This window comes from Crocodylus porosus, unplaced genomic scaffold (genome assembly GCF_001723895.1).
Source record: "Crocodylus porosus isolate Cpor-Errol unplaced genomic scaffold, CroPor_comp1, whole genome shotgun sequence".
Classification (NCBI taxonomy): domain Eukaryota; kingdom Metazoa; phylum Chordata; order Crocodylia; family Crocodylidae; genus Crocodylus; species Crocodylus porosus.
The window spans coordinates 103331371-103339560 of record NW_017728886.1 but is presented as its reverse complement, the minus strand read 5'-3'; the positions used below and the strand labels follow the sequence as shown (position 1 = coordinate 103339560).

At 43.1% G+C, this 8190-nt stretch overlaps 2 long non-coding RNA genes across 2 annotated transcripts in view; one reads left to right on the top strand and one right to left on the bottom strand.

The window, feature by feature from the left end:
• Window positions 1–1106: 1106 nt before the first annotated feature.
• Window positions 1107–6764, top strand: LOC109313549. The gene is made up of 3 exons (XR_002102081.1): window positions 1107–1118; window positions 1268–1273; window positions 6681–6764. It is a non-coding gene; the product is annotated as an uncharacterized LOC109313549 (long non-coding RNA).
• The window catches only part of LOC109313541, a 3939-nt gene continuing 2152 nt past the window's right edge, over window positions 6404–8190 (bottom strand). The window contains exon 2 of the long non-coding RNA XR_002102077.1: window positions 6404–7685. This is a non-coding gene — a long non-coding RNA (uncharacterized LOC109313541). The remainder of the gene's footprint in view (window positions 7686–8190) is intronic.

Below are 8190 nucleotides of genomic sequence, written 5' to 3'. Positions count from 1 at the left end.
TGTGGGGCGTGCTTTTATTAGAGTGGCTCTGAGAACTTTAGCAAATGCACACCTTCTACCATTTTGAAGCACAGGGATGCTGATACATGAGACGCTCTGGGCACATTAATTAGAGCAACTGTTGGAGCCAGTCTAATTAAAGCACCCCCTTTTCCCCCAGCATTCCCTCTAAGATGTGCGGCCGCACGGTCATGCTGCTCTGCCAGGGTGCCTGCACAGCTGTGCACACCACACAGCTCAGAGGGAACGCTGCCCTCCCCAATTCCCAGGTGCTAGCTCCACCTCTCCTTGAGCCACACAGATTGCAGTTTGACATTGCTTTCAAACAAATCTATTGCTCTGAAAAGGAAAGAGAAGATGAAACAGAAACGCAAAAGTCAGAATGAATAACAAGTATTACCTCTTAATCATAAATTCTATTGACTTGTTAAACAACCTTCCAAGAAAAAATAAAAAGAATGACCATAGTTGGAGTAATTTAAATCATGAAAATCATGAAATATATTGCAGAGGGGAAAAAAAATCTTGTAGTGGAATGGATATACTCACTTGATAGGACTTTTCCATGACTGATGTCTGTGAAAGGGTAATTAGGTCTGAGCACAATATAGATTCAAAAGCATGCCACTGGTGTTTCTCTGCTTTTCTTATTTGGTTTGAATTAGAGTATATTCCCATATATAGCCATATATAATCTTAATATGTTGTTTCTGAATAAAAAAATACATGTATAACCGACAAAGGTAGTATTGAGGTTCTAAATCACACTCATGATTCTTTGGTATAGTTACTATTATCTTCAGGTAGAAACATGGCTCTTTCAACTGAACTGAATTTATACATATAGATCTAGCAAACAGTCCCCTGGATTTACCATTGATTGCAGGCAATATTGTTTCACTGCTTGTAAGAAATCTGCAAATGTGAATTAAGAACAGATGCAAGTGCTCTAGTATGAAGAATGCTATTAGAAAATCTAGATTTAAATTCTAACTGTCCTGTCCAGAATTTCTTTCTGGGAGATTTGAAGTTTAAACAAACAAACAAAACAATATTTCTGTGGAACTCAGAATCTGAAAAGAGCATTTTGCAGTTATTAGCATGTAAATTAGGAATCTGTTTTACAAGCAACATTTTTAACTTTGGCAGTACATAAGGTATATGTGACAACATCTTAAATTATATCAACTGCTTGACTCAAAAGCAAATTGACAGCAAATTTGATTTGTTTCATCTGCTGTGGTGAATACCTGGAAAAGTAGAACAGCTTCAAGTTAGGCATTTTTTTTAACCTATTGTTAATATATATTATTAAAATTGGGGGTTTTTTAACAGTGTTCTCTGGCATTTCTTTCTCTTTGCATATGAAAAGCTAAGGTGTGCTTGCTATAAAAACAAACCAAATCAGGGATTGAGGCAGCCTAAAAAGTTGCTTGGGAAGCCCAGTCTTTCCATTCTGCCATTGCTCTCCATTGCCTGTTATCATCCCCAGCTGCTGCTTCTATTCCACGCAAGTTTAGAAGCAGGAGGAGGCAACATCAGTAGCCAGCACAACACTCACCCCCACAGCTTGGAGGAGGAACAAGAAGATCAGTGTTCTGCACATTCTTGATCTTGCAGAACATTTTATATTTGAACTAAATCACGTATGGACACAAGAGAGAGAGACACTCCTCATCCAAATATGCTGTAACCTGTATAAGAAGACACGCTGAACAGAATCACATCAAGGGCATATATTTCAGTCTGAGAAGACTGTCAAGTACCAGCATTGCCCTTTCTATAAAAATGTTAATGAAGCTTGCACAAAGTTACTTGAAGCATATTTAGAAACGAAAGCTCCATCTTAAATTTCAAAGCTTGAACTCTGCTGCTCAGACATACTGGCTCTTGGCCAAACATCCAAAGTTTGTGTACTTTTGTTGCCTTATATCTGACCACCACTCAGCCATTAGCCCACACTCCCGTCCTGCAGGCAGGAACAGAATCCAGGATTCCTGACCTCCAGAAACACACTAGTGTTCACCAAAGACATTTTAAAGTGCTAGTGTGTATTTTTTCTTACATAAGAGAAGATGCTCAGACCAGAGAAAATTAGAAAAAAAGTCTGGAATGTTTCAGAAGCAAGCGTTAGTTCTTCATTCTTATGAAATTCATTGTCCAATGGATCTCATACCTGGGTTTAAAAGGTAAGACAGTAGTGTATATGGTAAACAAGTTGTGCATTGCAACTCTGATCTGGTTACTAAATAAGCTGGGCACCTTTCATGGGGGGATGATGATTGTAAACGTTTGAAGTAGCGTGTTAATATAAAAGGCATCGATAGAACCTCATTATAAAAGCTGTCCAGTTATGGTAGCAGCTAACAATAGCTTCAGGCTAAAATAGGTTGATGGAGCTACCTTATTATATTTCATGAGAGCAATGTGTGTTGAGAGCATGTTTTAATTTAATATAGACAGCCTGGCATGGCAATTTCATTTTCTCATTTTTTGTAAAACCATTAGCAGAACTTTTCTACTCTTTCTGGCTGATTTTATTAAAAAGCTCAAACCACCTGGAGAGTGCTACTTTTGGATTCCCACTGATAGCCCCAACCAACAGTCGGACTGCAGCAAGCACGAATGTGCCCTTGAACCTGCTCAGTGATGCCAGGACCCAAGCCATGGCCACCCTAGGCAGAACAAGGCAGCTTTGTGTCCTGGAGGCAGCTCCACACAGGCTGGTACCTACCAGCTGCCAGAATGGCCATCTTTACACCCCCAAAAAGGCACTGTGCAGGACTGTTGTCCTAACTGGACCCCCTCAGTTACATTATAAGTGGTCACCAGGAAGCTCTCACAGACCCAAGGCTACGAGCTCTATAAGGCTGAGAGCCCTGGTGCTGCCCACACAGGAGGCAGCACGTCATCAAATACTAGATCATTTTGGGATCCCTGAGCCTGCGTTCTGAACTTTGACAGTTTCTTTTTGGGTGGATTCCATGTTGTCCTGTCATGGTCCTTTTCCTTTTTTCCCTAATCTCCTTCTCTCCCTGCACCATCTCCTCTGACACCACAATAAGCATCAGGGACCCCAACATGAGGCCCAGCCAAAACTATTTCGCCTGGAGGCTCTGACTGGCAGCCTTACCTCAGCTGATGAACCAGCTGGTCACTGTTTGGGCATCCTGAATGGCTGCTGGGGGAGCAGCCTCCCATTTAGTTCTGCCTGTGGCAGTAGACTGCAGGACAGTCAATAGGACTGTGGCCTGTGCTCGCTGGTTTTCTGGCCTTGCTTGGCTCTGTTTCTGGCCTTTTACATTTTGGAAATCCCCTGTGAATCTCGTAATCCAGTCTGACCTGGTCTGTGACTTGGACTTTGCCTCTGGATTTCTTCCTTGGGTCTGGACCTTAGATTCTAGCTCCTGTTCTTCCTGAGTGGCCTAAATACTAGGCTAGACTACCTACAACCCAGGACTTACAGTAATAATGTCCAGGGCTCTACTTCTTGATATCCAGGGTAGCAAGCAGGAACTCAGTAGTTGAATTTTCTTTCTCCATTTCTTTTTCCATGTAACTTCCAATGCAAGTGTCAATAAAAGTAAAACACCTTTTTATTAACACTTTAAAAGAACCCATTTGATTACTTTATCCCAAGTAGTGTTTTGCTCAGCTTATATGTGTTGAGCCAAAACAGCTAGTCATGGCTCCTTAATAAGCTTCAATGACTTTTAAGAATGAGAATAACCACCGAAGTGGATTATATTAGTTCATATAGAAGATGAAAGCTAAGTCCTTCTGACTCCTAAAGCCAAGAGAAGGTTCTGTTACATATGGTGCTGTCTCTTCCCCAAATTGGGAGAGCAGTTAGAAATTGCAATAATCAGCAGCTGTTGTGTGAGTGGAGTACTGATTATACACTTTTTAACATGGCTCTGTACCTCACTGTGGGTTTCTGTCCTCCCCCTGTTGATGGTATGCCATAAAAACTGAAGAGCTCTCTCTGTGTGTTAAGTTCTTATTGTGCCTCAAGCCTCAATGGTTTTTGCTAGCTATGCTGATAACAGCAGATAGAGCACTGCTGCAAAATTAAGGCTTTGTCTTTCTTGTAGCTTGCTATGCTAAAATATATTGGGGAAAAACAGAGAAATATAGGAGGGAATGTATTCTATCAAAGAAAAAGCAAAACAGTCTGCCAATCTATATCAGTCTGCAAGGTTGGAATTCTATTCCTGCAGAGCATCCTGGGATGCTGGAGGAATGAAAATAAGACATTTTATTGACCCAGAACATGCATATAATATCCCAGAATGACCTGGGTGAAACAAATCAAAGAGAAACCTCAGCTAGAGTGGCATAACTGAAACATTTACACGGTACTTATGCTGGCTTAGCACTTCTTAACCAAAGACTGCTCTCATTTTAAAGACCTTTATCATGTTTCTAAGGTAACTTGTGCCAAAGCCCGTAACAGGCACAGATCAGTTCTATCACTGTATCTAATGGGAGAAAGAAGTGAGTCCATTCTCCCAAAAGGTGAAAAAAATCTCTCTCTACTTAGGGGCATCGTTGGGGACGTAGTCAACTGAAGTTGTCTTTTAAAAAAAAAAATCTGTCCTTTGTGGTTGTGTTTATGAATAAAATCTCAGGCCCAGATCCTACTCCACCTCTTAGGGCATGTGTAGACAAAATGGGGGCCCTAAATTGAAGTGGTGGGTTTTAAAAAACACCACTTCAGTTTAGGAATAATTGAACTCCCGTGTCATGCACGCACCCCGCTGACTTACCTACCTCTCTGGTGGGGAAGGGAGGGAGGGCGAGCTGCTGGCAGGCGGAATGGGCCCTGGACTGCAAGGTGGGGAGGGAGAGGGAAGGCTGGTGCTTTCCCTGCCCCCAGGCACCTGGCTGGGGCAGTCCCAGAGGCTACCGCAGCCACAGGGGGAAGCACCGGGCCCCCACACAGCTCATGCAGGCAGGCAGGCTCCAGGAGGAAAAACAAAGATCAGGCTCACCACTTTTCTTGGGCAGAGCTGCTCTCCTGGGATGCTGCCCGCATTCCTGCAGGGCTTCCTGCAGAGCCGTGGAGCTGCGCGGAGCCTGGTGCTTCACTCCGTGGCTGTAAGGGCAGAAAACTAAAACAAGTCATGTGCCCCAAGTCATTTAAGGTGCATTACACCACCAAATTTCCTACAGCTGCTGGAATTGATGCGCATTACGCCACTGAGGTGTGCAAACACCGACACCATTAATGCAGTGCAAAAGCATTTAGCCCTCTTTAAAGTGTCGTGTACGCATGCCCTTCATTTTGTCTACACATGGCCTTAGACACTTAATACAGGCAATCCTTGGACTTACGACACAATTGGTTCCTGAAAACTGTGTCATAAATTGAAACGTTGCAACTCGGAACCGATTTTCCCCTAGGAAACAATGTTATAAATGGGGGATTGGTTCCGGAACCAAGGCCTGATACCCTGTTTTCACCAAAAATAACCCAGAATTTTGTACTCAATCAATTATAGATGAGAAATATAGCTACATTAATGTATTTATATTGTAAATAGCACTTACATTGATTTGGAAGGACTTCTTTGAGGTGACTTTGCTGGACTTTTGAAGGGCTTTTGGCTGGAGTCTTCTCAGGAGTCTTGGCTGCAGGTTTTTCTGGAGTCTTGTCTACTTTCTTAAAGAAAGTGTGCAAGGATGTTTGGTCAGATGTTCTCCAGAGAGATGAGTGACGCAGTGAACTTATTCACTGGCATGGCATTGTGTCGGATCAAGCATTGTAAAGTCAAAACTGATGTCAGAAAATTGGAAGAGGGTGTCAATTTATAAATGTTGTAAGTGCGAAATGTTGTAACTCAAAAGGTTGTAAGTCCAGGACTGCCTGTGGTGGATTTTAAGCACCTAAGCAACACTGTATTCCACCTTGCTCAAGTTCCTGAAAAACAATTAAGGTGAAAGGTGGGTGTGCCCTCCTCCTACTTGCTGCTTTTTGAGAGTCAGTCATAAGGGTCAGATGACAGTATGTTACAAAAGTAGGCTTATTAATATATATATATATATATATATATTTATATATTTTTAGAGACTTGAGCAGAGTGGATTAGGATCACACTCAAGCACGTAAGCAGACTTACAGGGGTGGTCAAAGTCTGGCCCATGGGCCAGATTAGGCCTCTGGTGGACTCCATTTCCCTGAAGCCAGGGCTCCCAGGCAGTTTCCATACGGACCCCAGGAGTGCAGGGGCATGACAGCGTAGGGCTGCAAAGCCAGAGCTCTGCCCCAGCTGGCCTGGCCCCTCACTGGCATGGGTCTGTGCTGTCACATCCCTGCACTTATGGAGATCAGCCAGGAGTTGGGGCTGCCAGGAAATGGAGTCTGGCTGCTGATTTTTTTTTTGCCTTTGAAATATCCCTATTGACTTAAAACACTTTATTCACCTTGGGACCACTCAAATGTACAAGTAGAAAAGTTTCCACAAGACAAATCTCTTTTTAGCGAGTACAGAATCTGACTCTTTGGGCCAGATCATCAGCTGTGGCAAATGGGTGTAGATTCACTGATTTCAGGTAGCTGTGGCCACCTACACAAGATGAGGATCGGAGCACCTGCATTTATAAAGCTGAAACTATTTTGAATTAAATGGACCTGACAAAGGATCCAGTTATGATGTCAAGTGATTCCTAATACAGAGTTCTTGTGTGCCCCCAGCCTCTTCAGGACATTTCTGGAGAGTTCACGCTCAGAATCGTGCTGTGACAGAGATTAGTCACTGCACAATAAACCCACCCTGCTGGTATCACATTTGCATACCCATTATTAAATGTTTCACAGGGTATTTTGAGAAAAACAGTCAGAGCAGCTGTAGCCACTCTTCCAGCCCCGAGGCTAAGGCAGTGAAGCAGATGTCCAGGAATTCTTCATGTTTTCATGTTGTCAGGAGAGAGTCATCTCTGTGCTCCTTTGCAAAGTCCATTTGGTCAATGTTTGCACAGGGATCTTTAAAATGTTACAACTAATACTTAATCCTTTTTTTAGAGCTCTTATGCTACGAGTTTATTTTTTTCACTAACAGCCTAGTAGTAGTTAACATTGGGTGCATTATAGCAAATCTTGCTTATAAAATTCTGCTACCATTAAAATTAACTTATTTTCCTGTTAAATGGTATTTGTTACTCAATAAGGAGAAATGGGGAAATATCATAATTTGCCCCTCTCTAACAGCAACTGAGGCCAAGTTGTGACATTCAGCTCACAATCTACTACAAGTATTTCAAAGGCTTAGGGTTCCACACCCATAGGTTTGATTTGGACAAACCTTTGTTTAGAAATCCTCCCCATCTAAAAGCAGTGAGGGCTAGTTGACAGACAGTTCCTGAATCCCTAGAGAAGTTTCAGTTCCAAAACTGATGTAAGAGTACAACCCCTAATGTGGACACGTTTATACTGATATAAAGGTGCTCTTACAAGAAAAGTTTATCCCTAAATTTGGAGCAATAAAGATCTGGAAGTGTAAAGGCCGTGGGCAGGCATGGAAAGCATTTTGTATTCTGTCCTTGGTGTCCATGCAGTGAAGTGATACAGTCTCACCTTCCTCCTCAGCCTGGCTACACACTAACCCCCAGGCTTTGGCTGTGCCCTTAGGACCTTAGCAGCAACCACAGCAGCAGTGGGAATAGCAGGAGTTGCAGTGTTGATCCTGCAAGGACAATAAATACACAAGGATTCTTTATTCAACATGGGTGAATTGGTAAGTGATGAAATCCTAAACAAGTTTTTGCAATCCATTTCCATCGTATCTCAGAGTGGGGCTGGACCACACATTAACCTTCCACGAACACCTGAAGAAGGTAGCTGCCAAGACAAAGACAAGGATCAATTTGGTCTATAAATGGGCAAGCATAAGCTGGGGAGGATCAGCATCAGTAATACAGATATCACAGCTAGCCCTTGCATACTCCGTGGCCAAGTCCTATGCACCAGTATGGACCAGAAGCAGTCACACTCAACTTGCTGACATCCAACTGAACTCTGCAAGATGGTGCATCACAGGCGGTCTTCTCTTCCATCCTGCCAGTGAGCGGTCGAGGCAGACGTCACGAGATGTGCATAGCGGAGACCAACTGGAGGCTACAGGAATGGTGCTTCGAGGCGGGCTTTGGCTTCCTCAGCCATGACCGGCACATCGTGATGAGAGACATGCT